At 43.6% G+C, this 16,677-nt stretch overlaps 1 protein-coding gene and 1 long non-coding RNA gene across 3 annotated transcripts in view; one reads left to right on the top strand and one right to left on the bottom strand.

Annotated features, from left to right (window-relative positions):
* Positions 1 to 16,677, top strand: part of ME3 (malic enzyme 3) — a 224,489-nt gene that overhangs the window by 22,835 nt on the left and 184,977 nt on the right. The window lies entirely within an intron of this gene.
* Positions 8,972 to 15,691, bottom strand: LOC144334439 (uncharacterized). Its single transcript, XR_013404245.1, has 2 exons — positions 12,893 to 15,691; positions 8,972 to 11,196 (listed from the first exon to the last, which is right to left on the bottom strand). It is a non-coding gene; the product is annotated as an uncharacterized LOC144334439 (long non-coding RNA).

The following is a 16,677-nucleotide window of genomic DNA, read 5'->3' as shown; positions in this document are numbered from 1 at the left end:
TCAATAAACACTTGTGGAGCACCTACTGTGTTCCAGGCACTGTGCTGGGTTCATGGTCCTTGCTCTCAAGGAACCTAGAGTGCAAAGAAGAGACAGAATAGCAAGCTCATAAGAGTAAAGCAATATAGTAGGTTTCATATTATATTAAAAGTATGTTATTAATAATTTGTCCAAGTTTTGCATTCGTGGGGAGAAAGAAGGGTAAGAAGGTTTCTTAAAGTAGCTGGCCTTTGATCTTAAATTACATAAATAATGTGTTGCACCAGGTGAAAAGGAAGGTTGCTGTAACCTCTTTCCAAGGGTGATTACTTTTTCTTGGTGTGTTAGGGCTAAGACCTAAAAGATTGGGATTTCCTGGGAAGAGAAGATGGGGGAAAGATGTTCCAAGCAGATACAGCAAAGCGGTATGGTTTGAAAGGATTTGTGGGTGGTTCTGAATGGAGCACAGAGTGTGTGGAAGGACGGGGCAGGAGGGAAAGTCATGGGAGTGGGGTGGGGGCTGCTGTTTGCCTACATGAAGAATTGAACCTTAGTTCTGAAGATGAACACTGAAGAGTGACACTATAGGATTTGAACTTTAGACAGATCATCTGGCCCCAGGTAGGAGACAGAAACAGAGTCTGGGAGGCTAGTGAAGAAAGAATTCAGTCTCTGAGGGAGATGAGGACCTTGTATGACCAATAGTGAGGCAAACGCAGACATGAGAGTCCTAAGGAAGCAAAAGACTGGGTTCTTTTCAGAATTCCTTGAGCTCCATAATAGCAGTAATAGGAGTCCAAGAGTTATTGTCAACATGCCAAAAAAACTAATGGAAACCTTACATTTATCCATCATAAATTTACACAGCTTAATCAAGATATCACATTCCTGTCTTTGCCTAGAATTAAACAAAATAAAACTATTAATACTGGTTATCTCATGCGAGTATCAAAAGTTCTGGTTGGCAGTTGTATGTGTCTTAAACATTGGAAAATAACTATTAATAAATGCAGGATTTTTCAAAACATGAAATTCATGAAGGAGTACTTTGAGACTGAGGAATATGTGAGGAATTACGTACTTGAGCCCTTTTTATTTGATTTTATTTTATAAGACAGGGTCTCGCTCTGCCACCCAGGCTGGAGTGCAAGTGGCACGATCACGACTCACTGCAGCCTCTGCCTCCCAGGTTTAAAGGATCCATTCCCACTTCAGTCCCCCAAGTAGCTGGGACCAAAGGCACATGCCACCACACATGGCAAATTTTTATTTTAAGAATTTTATTGTGAATATTGGGGTCATTGATCTTTAACCATCTTTGCTCTGGTTCTGTTTTCATAAAGCAACACTCTGGTTATAATTTTATCTCCCAAAATAGATGGAAAGCACCAATTTGCTGAGTACACTATTGCATGAGATGGCATTTTTGTCATTTTGTGGGCATTGATCAGCCTCCCATGCAGTAGTTGGCATCACTGCCCACAATCACAAACACATGGGTGGGATTCTATTTTCACACCTGTAAAAGCTCAAGAGACTTCCTTCTTTTTCTTAGTCCCATGGAAAACCAATAACTTCCTATACTAAAAATGGAAGTAGTGTTTGTAGTTCAGAAAGTATATTTTCTAGATGAGAATTTCCTTGGCTCTAGTTTTTTAGAAGACTTAGGGTGGAATAAAGACAGGATTTAGAGTTTATGCAACATGAACCTTTCACAAATTTGGCCCTCCATGGGCTAAGTGTTGTCACTTTCTCCATTGGGTTGAATTTTAGCTTGCCTTTCTCTTTTCCAAGTCTTAGTTTGTCTTTATGAACCATGATTCCTGGGGAATAAAAATAGAAAATCAGAAGCTTGCAGGAATGATTTTCTTGGCTAGTTTGATCCAGTATCAGCCACTTGTCCAAGTAAAAAGCTGTTTAAAGTTTTTTTTTAAAAAAAGAGGTGAAGTTTTAATAGCATCAGGAACAAAAATACCATTGTAAGCCAGCTCTTATTTTTTGACATTTTTTTGGTATCATCTGGACAAGGTCATTTGTCACATGGTATGACTCTAACCATGATGCTGCAGACATCATAGAAAGTCCAATGAGGAAAACAAGTTTTCCAGAATGAAAAATCCTTGGGAGACTAGAAGTCTTGTAGTTCTTGCACAATTGTAAAAGATCTTTGGTTTTACACCATGAGTTTTCCAAGTCTTTGATCCTGTATAACTTACTCTGTGTAGTATAACTATAGTGGTTTTCTTTAATTCACTTCCTCTTCAAAAGAACAAATTTTTATAATGGGGTCTAACACTGTAAACATTTCTTAATATTGTAGCTTCAAAGAAGTCAGGCTGTAAACACATTTGCATCCAGTTAGCTGATGGTTTATAGATCTGAGAGACTCTTGGGTCCTTGCTTTCCATGAGGAAGCATTTATTTCACTGGCTTTGCCTCTGAGGTGCAGTTCCCATCATCCCACTCAGAGAGGAAGTGCTTCATTAACATCTTTGGTCAAATAACCTTTTCTGTGGTACTTTCCTTTGATTTTTGATGTATAATTCCATTTCTGTCTTGAGTTATTTTGTTAATTTTGCTGCTGTTTTCTGTTTTTTTCTTTTCAAGTGGGTTAGAAGAAGACTTTTCTCCTCTTTTGTCCTTTTCTACTTGGGGTCAGGACATGGTATTTAGCCCAGAGAATTGCATAAGGGTTAGTAAAAACTATACTTAATTTAAATATATATTATGCATTCATTTTTTTTAGATCTACTCACATGTGCCTTTCATTGACCTCCCAGTGAAATTGAGAGCAGGTTATATGTGTGCTTTGCTTGCTCCCCAGTTGTTGAACATGATGATGTTGGCCTCTGGGAAGTTGGGAACACCTTCTTCCCCATCTTTCCCTCTGGGGAGATGGGGAAAGGGCAACATCCTGGAGATGAGATCCTGGGAGCTGGGCTAAGATAGAGGTAAGTCTCCTAGGTATATCAGTGGGGAAACACTGAATCAGGGAGGAGAGAAAAGAAACTGAATGGATAGGTGGGCCAGTGGGAGAGGCCAGGAATTGGATTCTGTATCATGGAGAGCATAACTGAAGGTATAACATGGCACATAGGAAGAGAGGTGATGAGAGAGAGGAATAAGGATCAAGATCTGCAATAGGCAAAGTGAGATAGTTCAGGATCAGAATGAGTGACTGCTGAATACCCATTGGACATTATTGTTTAGGTGCATCTTGAAAACAACTAGGCCAGATGGCTAAGGCCTGTTCAGTCCGTGTGAGAACCTGTGGCCCCAGGTGGGGTTCTGAGCACGTGTTAGTCATGTGCTAAAGCTGTTGTTCAAATACTGGGACCACAGCCACTTACCTTCACAGACCATGGTAGAATCACCCTGTGCAGCTGCAGCTTGAAGGACTTCAGGGCCACCGAGGTCCATAGAAATAAAAATCAGAGGCCGTCTAGCCTTGGGAAACCGTATATTCTCTTTCTTTCCATACTTTGCTGGCCTTTTGTGCTAGAAGCTAATGTGTTCTGTGGATCTCCACCAAGCTTGAACTCTCCGATTGCAGCATCCTATGTACCAGAAGATGGCCTTGAGGAGTTTGGCCTAAGCTCCAAAACACTGTCATGCAGTCTTATTTTTGTTGTTTCCTCTTCCTATATCAGGGACCTCTCAAATGGTTATTTAATTGTACCTCCTGCTTACTAATAGGAGAATGGTAGAAGCTGGGACAGAAGCCCCTTAGCTATACGGTGGCTAAAGTTTGGCCTTGAGGCCAAAGGTCAATTCTGGTCTCACCCCCACTCTCTGCTCAATAGAAGATGTTGATATCACATGCCCAGAGGTGGGCTTTGATTCCCATCAGCTCTGCTCACTCAGTTGTCTCATACATCCTGCCCCCAATCACCCACTCATGCCAAACATAGTTGGAAGACTGTGTCCCAATTATCTGCCCTTCTTAGAGACTTTGAACCATGTAACCCTTAAAGCAAAACTATGGTTATAGCCTAATTTGAAAGGATATTCAGGTTTCTTTTACCTTGAAGTTTTCTACTTCATTTTTATTCCATTTAGTATCTCAGTTTATAGAAAATAGGAAGCATTTCTGTTCAAGATATCATCAAGATCAACACAACTGAGTTTATGAATTATATTCTCATTTGAGAGAGAATTAGCTTTGAATCCAGACCCAATATAAAGCTTAGATCCAGGATTCTAGGAGAGGCACCACTACACAAGGGTGTCCTCTGAACCCTTGCTTTGGAAGGCATCATTTTATATCCCGGATACAGATGCTTAGATGTATGTTTTTGTGCCAGCAGGAACTGGTTATGGCAACGTGTGGGGGAGATGTTTATCCTTTGGATGAATATTTGGGTGGGAGGTTTGTGTTTCAAGAAACTGAGCACTAATTGTAAATACAACCATTTTGCTGTGATTGAATCACTTCTTTTTCATTCTCTTATAGGATCTTCTGGAAGCACATTATGTACATTAGGGAGACTCAGCTCATGCATTTCCATTGAATAAATCTGCTAAAGGAAAAGGCATTACTCCTCTAGCTCCTTTTCAGACAGGCAAGAATGTAAATCTTGTGATTAAAACAACAATAACAGCAAACTTTTGTGGGAAACCATTAATTCCTGAGACAGGAGATCTCAGATAGATATAGTAATAAGAACATTTGCCACGGAGAGAGAAGACATTAATATAGAGTGAGAGGCTCTGCTTCTCAGCTGTGTTACCTGCAAACTTCTGTTTCTGGGTTATTATAGTTGATCACCCAAGGCTCCTTCCAATCTAACATTCTCTAGACATAGAATGGACACGATGACAGTGACTTCTGGCAGGGCTTTCAAGACAGGTTTGGAAGTACAGTGGTTCACATTTTGGTGAGGAGTTAAGTGGGAGAGTAAAGTGGAAGGAGCTCAGGCTTAGGAACTCAAGGGACATGGATTTACATCCTGACCCTGCCACTTACTAGCAGTGTGATCTTGGGAAGGCTACTTGATCTAGCTTTCCTGAAGTTTGCTATCTATAGAAAGAGGATAACAGTTCTAACCTCCTAAGGTTGTTTTGAGGATTAAAGAGATATTATAGCTATTTAAAGTGCTTGTTTAACACAATATCTGACATATTGTAGGCCCCCAGTAAATGCTAGTTTAAGCTCCCTTACCCTTTACTAGCGATGATGTCATATTAGTAAGAGTTCTAGAAACTTGAAAGATAATGTGTCATCCACCCTCACCCTACACTTCACATGAGTTTTCATCCTTTTCTGAGCAGGAGCTTTTATTTTAACAAAGACACATTAAGTACTACTTATTTATTTAAGTGTGTATTGTGGTTGTGATTTTTTTTGGATTTGTATATGAAAAATCAATAGTAAATGCTGATTTCCTTTCCCTGTAGCTGTAATTGTTATGTAATTTAAAGGTCTGATTACAGAAATGAATGCAGCTGTGTTGCTCTTGCGCTGCACGGCCCTGGATGTGCTGTGCGTATACCCAGGCATGCTGCACTCCCTGTACTTACATCATTTGGGAGGAAATTTCCAGTACCACAACCTCACAGGCAGTATTTAATCACCTCAAACTCTAGCTTTGAGGTTAGCCTGGAAATGGAAACACTTGGGTTTACCACAACAGAAAAGTCAGAGGGTATACCATTTCTAAGACAGCATGTTGGGAGGCACAGCCAGGCCTGGGGGGCTCCTGTGGGAAGCTGGGAGCCATGTGAGTTTCATACCCAGGTGCCATAGTAAAGACAGAACCAGCTTCCTTATGTGTGTGTATGCATGGGCATGTCTGCACATATATATTAATATATTTGCATAAATTCATAGATATATTATTTCTACATGTCAAGCCCGTGCACTGTAATCATCAGTGACTATTTTTCTGTGTGTGCATAGTTCAGGATCTCATCCGGACATTTCTATGGTCTCCGTATTGATTTCCTTATCTCCAATTTATCCTACTCCCAGTTTAACTTCATCAACCTCTACCAGATGAAATTGGTAATACATGAACTCCCTTTCTTAAAAAGCTTCCTGTGCTTCTTCCCACCTACAGCACAAAGTTAAACTCCTTAGCACAATACACGAGGGCCTTCTCGAGGGATGTCTCAATCAAGCCTCATCATCCCTACTACCTAGTCTGTGCCATGCCTGCTACACCAGACTCACCGCTCCCAAGTGCGCACCAGGCTCTCTTGTTCCACATCTTTGTGCCGCCTGCTCCCTTGCTTCTCTTAGCCCTGATGGCTCTAACGTCAGTTCCCATGGAAATCTTCCCTGAGAGCTCTAGACCAAATATGGGCTTTCTCATTGTGTCTGGGTGTTTATTCCACTGCCATGGCATTTATCACACTCCTGTAATGAGTTTTGCTTTTTGTTTTGTTGTTGTTGTTATTGTTGTTTAAGTTTTACTTTCAGTACTATAATAGGATCTCCCAAGGACAGTGACTGTTCTGTCCATTTTTATAACCCTAAGAACCTCGCTTGGTGCTTCACACACATGGTAGATGCTTCATAGTGTTTGTTAACTGAAAGAGTTAATGAAAACTCCCTGAATGTACATGTATAGATATTAGTTATGTATAAGACCCAGCCACTGTTAGTCTTGAAACTAATTGGGGATTCTGGATACAGGTACCATTACTGATTTGCTCATTTTTTTCGCCATTTTTTGCTTCTTTTACTCTCACATAGATTCAAGAATGAAGGAATGCAAACGGTAGATTCTTAACACACCCTTGTCCAGATCTTTGGCTTCTCACTTTCTCTGTAATTCTACTCCTGTGGCCTCACAGCATCCTAAAGCCTAGCTTTTAGACCCTACTCTGCTACTTCTCAGCTGCTGTGTGACTATAAGCAAAGCACTTAAGGAAAAACAGAAACTAACCTTCTTAGGAACACCTTCACATATATTTCTCTTTTAATTCCCATAACACCCTTTTAGATAATCATTTATCAATTCTCTTTTTTAGGATGAAGAAACTGAGGATTTGAGAAGTTAAGTAACTTGTTCAAGATCACACACAGCAAATAGAAAAGCCAGAGTACAAATGCAGCTCCGATTCCAAAACTTGTGCATGTTCTACTGGACTGCTTTGTCCTCTCCAGATCTCACTTTCTCCATCTGAAACATCACCAGGTTGTTAGGGAAGTAAGTCAGGAATGAGGGCTATACATGTCCTGCAGGCTGTCATGTGTGTCTGGGCATAGGGAGTGTTGTCACTCTGGATGTGCACCAAGTGATGCTTCTCCTGAACCAGCGTTGCTTGCAGTAGTCGGGCAGTGCTCAGCCACTACTCTCCAGACCTGGCCATGACCTCAGTCCCTCTCTTTATGAGTATTTATGCCAGGCAGTGTCCTAAAAGCACTTCACAGATGTTATCTCATTTTAAAGACTCTATAAAAGCTCCAAGGGGCAAATACCTTAGTTAGTCTCATATAGATTAAAACAAACAGACACACACAAAAAAACTGGGTTCAGAGAATACAATAGGCATCCCTAAGCTCTCACAGAGGATTTAACCCAGAAAGTCTCAAACCAGACATCCCCCGCCCTGCCCCCAGCACATTTCCCACTACACTGAATTGCCTCCTATTCCTTCAACCAACCCTTCAGAAGCTTCAGGCTTCCACAGGGTCCAGGTTTCTTTCTAGGACTCTTGTAGGCTGGTAAATGATCTCTACCATCTCCCCTGAAAATGTGTGAGCTTTAGCCCAAAACTTCCCAGGATATGGGGACTAGGTTAAACAAAGCAGCCCCAGAAGAACCAGGCAAAGAAATTATCAAGCCAAAAGACCAGGATTCCAGTTCTGGCTCTGCCATTTAACCAGACTGTGCTTATCCCTCAACTTCCCTAAGTCTGTTTCCTCATCTGCAAGATGAGTATCAACATCACTGAGTTGTTCTGGAAAATGACATAGGCTGTGTTAATCCATTTGCTGCTGCTGTAACAGAATATCACAGACCAGGTAATTTATAAAGAAAAAAAAGGTATTTCCTCACAGCTCTGGAGCTGGGAAGTCCAAGAACATGGTTCTGGAATCTGGCGATAGCAAGCCTGCAAGACAGAGACAGGAAATAAAGTAGAACTCATCCTTTCTTTAGAAACCTACTCCTGAGATAACTAACCCACACCCAAGATAATGGCATTCATCTATTCTTTAGGGCTCTAATCATCTCTTAATGGTCCCACCTTTAAATACCATTACAATGGAGGTAAGTAAATTTCCAATACATGAAATTTGGGGGACACATTCAAACCACAGCAGGCTATCATAATAAAATACCATAGACTGGGTGGCTTATTCTCACAGTTCTGGAGGCTGGAAGTCCAGGCTTGGGGTACCATCGTGGTTAGTTTCTGGTGAGGGCCCTCTTCCTGCCTTGCGGACATCCACCTTCTCACTGCGTCCTCACGTGGCCCTCCCGCAGTGTATGTGGGTGGAGAGAGAAAGCTTTGATGTCCTTCCCTCTTCTTATAGAGCCAATCACCCAATCCTCTTCTTATAGGGCCCAGACTCAAGTGATCCTCCCGCTTCAGCCTCCTGAGTAGCTGTGACTACAGGTGTGCACCACCACACCTGGCTAATTATTGTAGAGATGAGATTTCATCATGTTGCCCAGACTGGTCTGGAACTCCTGGGCTCAAATGATCCATCTGCCTTGGCCTTCCAAAGTTCTGAGATTACAGGTGTGAGCCAGCATGTCCAGCCTGTTCCTAATTTTTTTAATGGTGGCTGATGATATCTAGAATGGAGCAAAGATACAATTTCACCCCTCAAGAATTATCATGTGGAGGTTCTGTTTGTTGTTGTTATTGTATTCTCACAATCACAAGTCAATAAAAATGGATAATCCTGTTTAAATTAAATTTTATTGTTTATTATCATCAATCACAGTTTCAGTTTGCCCTAACAGAGAAGCCAAGGATAGTGTTCAAAGGAACCTGCCATAAGGTTTCCAAGAAAGAAGACAATGGACAAACCAGCTGCTATCTATGATGTTTTATTTTCAGAATAAAACACAAAACAAACAAAAAAACCCCAGAACCATTTTCTAGCACGGGAATGTGATACTGTCTCTAACATGAGCTTTCATTCATAGTAGACAGTGCCCCAGGTACACGACTAAAATGCTACCAGTCATTCTTTGTTTTTTGGATGATTTTCTTTTGGCAGCATGATAATTTATTTCAAACCAAATCCATGGCTTTGCTGAGAGACAGGTAAGCTGAGTGACAGTAAGAAAGACAATCTCATGATCTGATTGTGAGCTAAGAAAACTGGGAAGTCTAGAGTTTAAGAAGCTGTCCCACGGGCACGCTGACCATTAGCTGACATGCTACTCACAGTCCGGATGTCAGGAAGGAGGCTGGGAACATCATACCACTCTACATGGCACCCATGTAGAGACATGAACCCAGGCTCTGGCTCCATACAACCCAGTCCATTTGGGAGGGGGATTTAAATCAGGGCCCCCACTTCTGACTGACCAGATGGAGGCCTCCCTGAATACCCCTCTCAGGTTTCCCAATCTCTCCTCCCTCTACTTTTCCTTCTCCTTTTTTTCTTCCTTCTTCCCTTCCTTATGCCCAAGATGGCTATTTGTTGGAATGGAAGGAGAGGGGTGTATTTTGGGAGGGATTTGGGGACTGAGTTAATGGAACATATCAAGGTTAAGGGAGATAATTACAAGAAGGAAATTCTGGTTCCTTTTATTTCCTCCTATCTGGACTCCAAAGGCACCATCATGGCAGAATCAGCACGGGACTGTGAGCCAGTGGCCCTATTCTCATCTCAGCTCTGCCACTGATGGTGGGCCTGTCATTTAACTGCTTGGAGCCCAGGTTTCCCCTCTAGATGGTGGACATGTAACCTCACAGCATCACCATGATACCCTCCCCAAAAGACCCCACGAGGTCTATGGTAGATGCTTCTGTTTGTGAAGCCCTTCATGATTGCATCTGATGGACATACTCTCCTCCTCCTCTGGGCCCCTCTAGCATCGTCTTCTGTTGACCTCTGGCCTATAGAACAGCATGCATTTGGGTTTGAGAGCAACCTGGATTTGCAGCCAAGACACCCATGAGAGTATCTTCCTCTCCCTCACAACCACCCGTCTCATACCAATCAAGTCTCAATGTCCCTAAGTGTCCTGTCTAGCACCTTTTCATTTCTCTTATTACATTCCTCCACCATGCCCTTACTTTCCAGCTATTTTAATGTGCGCAGTGGAATGTGGCATTTAATAGCACAGGCTCTAGAAGCAGCATTACCTGGGTTCAGATTCTGGCTTTGCCTCCCTAGACTGTGGCACCTTTGGGCCAATTATGTAAGCATGTTGTACTCGGTTTCCTGATCTGCAAAGGAGAGTTAATGAATCAAAACATATAAAGCCCAGGAAAGTACTTAGCAAATAGTAAGTGACTAAATGTCAGTCTGTCACTGTGCTTATGTCCTTGGTCACATCTCTCTTGTGGGTGAATGAGCTGCTTGGAGACTGTAATGTGGCCTTGGACTTTACAGAGAGGAGCTTCTGTGGCTAGAGAATAAGCAACCAAACCCTCAGCCTGGCCACACAATGCTGGATGGTGACTCAGTGGTCATTACTGAAATGCATATCAGACCCACAGCAGTTTTCTGTGGGAACCCTCGACATCCTGACTCTGTGTCCCTGGGCACAGGGGCTGTGCGGTGCTCGGGAGGAGAGTGACTAAGTGCTACCATCCAGCCATGGTGGCTGACTCATGCATGAGGACTGAGGGATGCGGATTCTGAAAGCCCTTCCTCACTGTATGTTTCCTGTCCATACAGCCCTGCCCCAGGGCCTGGGGCTTCCATGGAGGACCAGTGCCCAGGAGAGATTCATGTGACTGCAGAGTACCCTGGGTTGCCCTGAAGGAAACCATGGCCTTCACTACCACTCACCACACTTGGGCCCACCCAAGGTCTCTGGAGCGCAGTTCTGCCCCTGTGGCCTCATCTGTCCCCTCCTTCGCAGCGTGGGCTGTCACACATATGGCAGGTTCTCTAACACATAGCCAGAGAATCGGTGTATGCAGTGCTGGAGGGGCCTGAGGATGGTGTCCAGGGCTGTTCCTCATTTTGCAGACATGGATACTAATGTCTGAAGGAGGCAGGGTCTTCAGCAGTACAGTCAGGACTGGAATTCTGAGGACTAATTCCCAAGTCCATGTTCTTTTCAGGAAACCCTGCTAAAGTAAAAGAACATATCTTCTTGGCTGTAGTGTGAGGAACAGGCAGAAGCAGGCACAGGGAAGCGAGTCTGAGATACCTGGTTCCAGAGCCTGCTCTACCCAGCTCCCCTCGGCCATTTTGTCTCCCTTCTTCACTCCCCCATTTAGGCTCTCGGATCAGGCAGTTCCCCACTACTTCCCCAGCAAACCGTGAGGCCCCTGTGAAGCTGCTCTCCCAGAGGCCCTCTGCTCAGGCTGTACTCTCTTGCACCCAGCAGCCCTTGAACACATCACTTCTAGAGGTCTCCAGTCCACACCACTATGCTGTTGGAGTCAGGCAGGTCTGAGCTGGAATCACAACCACTATGTGGCCATGGGCAAGGTACTTAGCCTCTTTAAGCCTCAGTTTCTTCATCTGCAGTCTTCTTCATATAGGTGAAATAAAATAATTTGGCTGGGCGTGTTGGCTCACACCTGTAATCCCAGCCCTTTGGGAGGCTGAGGCAGGAGGATCACCTGAGGTCAGGAGTTCGAGACCAGCCTGGCCAACATGATGAAACCCTGTCTCTACTAAAAATACAAAACTTAGCCAGTCATGGTGGTGGGCGCCTGTAATCCCCGCTATTCAGGAGGTTAAGCCAGGAGAATTGCTTGAACCCGAGAGGCGGAGGTTGCAGTGAGCTGAGATTGTGCCACTATACTCCAGCCTGGGTGACAAGAGTAAAACTCGATCTCAAAATAATAATTTATAGCTATCAGAACAATGCCTGGCAGCCCATAGGCATCCAATGTGCCATGCCTGTTATTATTATTGCCTGTTGTTTTTAAAGCTTCACTCAAATTGTCTTTGTTATGCCCATGGCTCTAGATGCATCAGAATTATCTGAGGAGTTTTATAAACAAGTCAGTCTGATCTATTAGGTCGGAGAAGAAGCTAAGAAATTTTTTTTTTAAGTTCACCGAGGAGATTCTGATATGTATTTGGATTTGGGAACCACTAAAACCCCTTCATTGCCCACGGTTTTCTTATGAGTTTGGCACTAGTTCTCTCACATTCTTGTCACTGCCTACAAGTTACAGGCAATTTTGTAGGTGGACTGACCTTAGCTTTGGAAGACCCCAACTTAGATCTGTAACTTATCTATCCCTCCTAATGAGCTACATCTAACCAAGACATTAATGTGCAGAGAAGGGGGAGGCAGGAGAGTACAGGGACTGTGACCACTGGGCTTCAAAATTGGAAATCCCTGTGTTCAAGTTTTGGAACTTACTGGCTATAGCTCTTCAGGTCAAGCTCCATGACCACTATTTTGTAACTGCTTGTTAAGAGAGATTTTGTTCAACCTAACATCTGCAATTCAGTACATAGCATCCTTCCCCTAATCCAGCAGTTCCTCCAACCTCATGTTTCCCAGGGCCTCAGGTCCCAGACCTGGGCTCATCTGTGACTCGGTTGGTCCTCCCACCCCAGCCCTCCCCCATTTACGTCCTTCCCGCCATCCCTGCCGCCTCCATCAGAAATGAGACTTCCACAAACACCATCTAACCACCGACCCTCTCTCACCCTGCTCCTTTCCAGGTTTCCTCAGGGGCTCCTGATTAGCTATGGCTCCCTTCACTGCCTCCCCACTGCCTGCACACTCTGTGCGGCACTGCACGGGCACTGGCCTCAGCCTTTGAAAGTCCTGACTCAGGTTTCTAACGTTCTACTCACACTTAGTAACATGGTCGTTCAAGAATAACAACAGCTTCTGAGGAGACACTGGGGGTTGGTATTCCGAGAAGATGCCGAAGAGTGTGTTGTCTCCAGACCACAGGCCTGATTTGATCAAATCTGCTTCATCCTTTTGATTTCTCTTGGCATTTGGACTTGTTTGAGGCAAACACTGCAGGAGGTTTGGTTTTTACCTAAAATTATGATGTTGCTTTTGGGTTTGGAAGCTTGTGTGTAAAGTACTTGTGGCTGTTTAAACTCTGTAGCAAAGAAAAGGCCAGGAACACATTCCCGGTGCTCTGTTTCGTGGCAACCCAGAGACAGCACAATCCATAACATCATGAAGGATACAGGAGAGGCTCTGGAGACCAAACCCACTCAGGTGTCAGGCCCCCAGAGATGTCACTGGAGTGGGAGCCTGCCAAGTCCAGCTGCATTCGGAAAATACTTCAAACAAGTGCTGTCAGTCAGGGCCTCGTGACCAGAAATTAACGCTTCTGCTGCTTGCTTTTTCCCTTTATTGATAATAGAGGTAACTCAAACCTTTAGCTCATATGTTATTAGCATGGCCTTGAACTCTCTTCTTCAAAAGAACATTTCTGGGGGGGACATATTGTATGTAAAATAGATCAAAACAACAAAAGGTTCATCAGGGGTTGTAGATCTCTGTTGTTGGTGGCAAGTAAATCACTGCAGAACCTCCGAAGTTCCTCCAGGTCTACAGTTCTGAAACAAGTGCTTGTGTAGGCATTATTCAGACTCAGTTTCCTCTTCTGCATGCTTCATACCGCCTCACTGTCATGGTGCAGGTATAGCAGAATTAAACCTCAACAGTGCACATTTAGAGTGTTATTTACATCCAACTTCAATCACAAGTTCTCAGCCATCTAAGCTGCTAGTGAGGCACCTGGCAGTAGCGGGTGGGTGGTAGTAAGCCCAGCTAGCAGGGTAAGTTCTGTAAGCTGCCTCATTAGATAAGAATGGCTGCTTTGCTCAAAGCCTCAAATACCCCTGGCCTGTGTCCGCAGGGCTACTCTTGAACTCTGGAAACAAACAATGGGACACCAAGACACAGAAGATACCCAAGACAGGAAGAGTTGACTTTAATATTGGAGGACAGCATAGACTGGCTGATATGTTTTCTCTCAGAGAGTAAAACTTCAAGTAGTTTTATCTTCATACAGTGCCTCAGGCTCCAAGTGATGAAGGGAGTTGTAACCAGTATAAGTATACCAGTTCCTGGTGGGAGGAAATGTGTCCTTTACCCACGGGGGGAGGGGAGGGTCTTACCCAAAACGTATTTAGTCAACCTCCCTTCTTCAGCAAAAGAGATTGTTTCTCTGTTTTTAAAAACTGTTTTTAAGTTAAGGGCTTCTTTAGGAAAACAAATAAATGAGTGCGAACCCTGCATCTTTCTCTCGAAATGTGTTTTGAAACCCCACAGACAAAGCCATGCCTCTGGGAATAGTCCAGCTGCTCTGAATGTTATGACAAAGGAATACAAGTTCAGGGACATGAACTCGAGATGCTAGACATTCTCATGACCTGGTGAGAAAGATAGCAGGGTTCCAGTTTCCAGGCCTGGGTTTTCTTTCACCAAAAGACAAATCATCAGTCAGACCCATTGAATTCTCTGTATCACCATTAGGTTTTGCAGGAACAAGGGGCATGCACGTAGCTCCCAGGCCTCTCTTTGCAGACCCTGTTTAATTGGAATTGTTAATGCAAGACCGCGAGGAAGAAGAGCAGACTGGTTCTGTGCTTTGGGAGAATCAGCTAACAAGCACAGCACTTTCTTTATCTTTGATTTTTCCATCCCTTGCTTGTCAATACTAGATTTGGAGGTTTCTCTCCATGTGAAGTTTCTCCTTCTTCCTTACAGACATTTCTGGAAGTAGGACTATGAAACTGAAGCTCACAGGCCCCATAATTGGGTCAAGGCCTACCCAGTGCAGGAGTTGCAACTGTGGTCTGCACGAATCTAAAGTCTGTATTTCCGTTTTCTGATGTGGTTACCTAACCCATTACCTAGAAAGGAGCAGAGTTCCTAGGCAGGTGACCAGAACAGAAACATTATTAAGAGCTTCCAGGTAAGACTGATGTCTAGATCAGAAAATAGACCTTAGTATCAAATAGTCTACGAGGACAGAGCCACTGTAGGACACTGATTCTCAGCCTTGACTGTACCTTACAGTCATTTGAGAAATTTTAAAAAATACTAATGGCCGTCTCACCTGCAGAGATTCTGAACAAATCGGTCTAGCTTATGGCCTAGGCATCAGAATTTTTAAAAGCTCCCCAAGTAACGCAAATATGCAGCCAAAACTGAGAACAACTGCTTAGGAAAGACAGAAATAACATCTTAGATGGGGGAGATGGAGCTGCTTAAACATCTGCTGCCCCAGGAGTAGGGCCCAGAACGGGCTCCAGTGTCTCCCAAAGTATTGGGAGGAGGCTGGAGATGGAGGCAGGCAAGGGAGCTCAGCCAAGGCTGGGAGCCACACGCCACACTGACTGTGTCTCACAGTGGGAGCCAAAGGATTGACTCCTATATACTGGCATGTAATTATTTTATGAACTTAAATCTTAACTCTCCAGATAGAGTATAAGTTCCCTCAGAGTTTGAGATGCAAGCACCCAAAAGATGTCTGGCGTCTTCCCCATTGAATCATCTGCACCGGGGGGCAGGACCTGTTGCTGTTCTTCTTTGCATTCTCTCAGGCCGCGTAGCACAGGACCGCACACATGGTGACTGGACATGGAGGGTGGGGGGACTTCAGCTGGAAGCATAGACATCCTGGAAAGGGTGATATTTTCATCTTAATTGATTCCAGAAGCCATTCTGCTTTTACATCTGAAACTGGGAATTGCTTATACGTGGTGTAACTGAAGCCACCCTTTCCTTGCGAGCCCACAGGCCTCTTGCCCCACATTCAGCTTCCTGTGCTTTTTCTTTAGTACAAGTATGAAGGCTTCTGCTGCACATTAAATCTGCCAGTGAGATGGCCTTGGCAGAGGGGCCTTAAGGATATTCATTGGGTCCTGAGGGTTGTGATTTTGAGGTTGATACTGAATCCTTCAGAGTAAGGAGAGTGGGCAGACTTCATAAATCAGCAGAAAAGCTGCCAAGACTGTGCTTGCCAAATGGGTGTGTACATGATTCTCAGAATCTTGGTAACTTCATTGTGTGTCTGATTGAAAAATTATATTCATGGTCTTGGGCAAGACAAGAATAAAGAAAATACACTTAATATTTGTATGCATATGGATAGAAAGACTTTCACTATTTGAAAAAGCCAACTTTGAAAAGCCAAAGTTGAAAACCACAAAGGGCAAGCAAATTTGGTTGCAATTTTGTCAGAAATCCAGCAACAGTCCTTATAGCCATGGTACAGAAAGGAGATAAAAATGAGAAATTGAGATTTCTTGAGCATCTATTAGATTTATACAAGTTGTTTTCTAAATGTTAGATCATTTAATCCTTGCCACACTCTATTTTACCCATGAAGATATTTTCAAAATACAAATAGGAGCCTATAACCCATGTTCTTAAAACACTTCTCGACTTTCCAGAGCTTTTAGAATAGAAAGCCAAATCTCTAACATTGTCTCCAAGGTCTTGCATGGGCTAACCCCATACTGCCTGTGGTTCTGTCTGCTCTGACCACAGCAGTTCTTAAGTGAGCCTTGCTTCTTTCCACTGCAGGGCATTTATGCACCTACTTTCCTCTTTTGGGAAACCCTTCTCCCTCTTTCCACATCCAAATTCTCCTATCAGCCTTTAC

This window comes from Macaca mulatta, chromosome 14, assembly GCF_049350105.2.
Source record: "Macaca mulatta isolate MMU2019108-1 chromosome 14, T2T-MMU8v2.0, whole genome shotgun sequence".
Lineage (NCBI taxonomy): Eukaryota > Metazoa > Chordata > Mammalia > Primates > Cercopithecidae > Macaca > Macaca mulatta.
The sequence above is the reverse complement of the archived record's forward strand: the minus strand, read 5'-3'. Positions and strand labels throughout refer to the sequence as shown.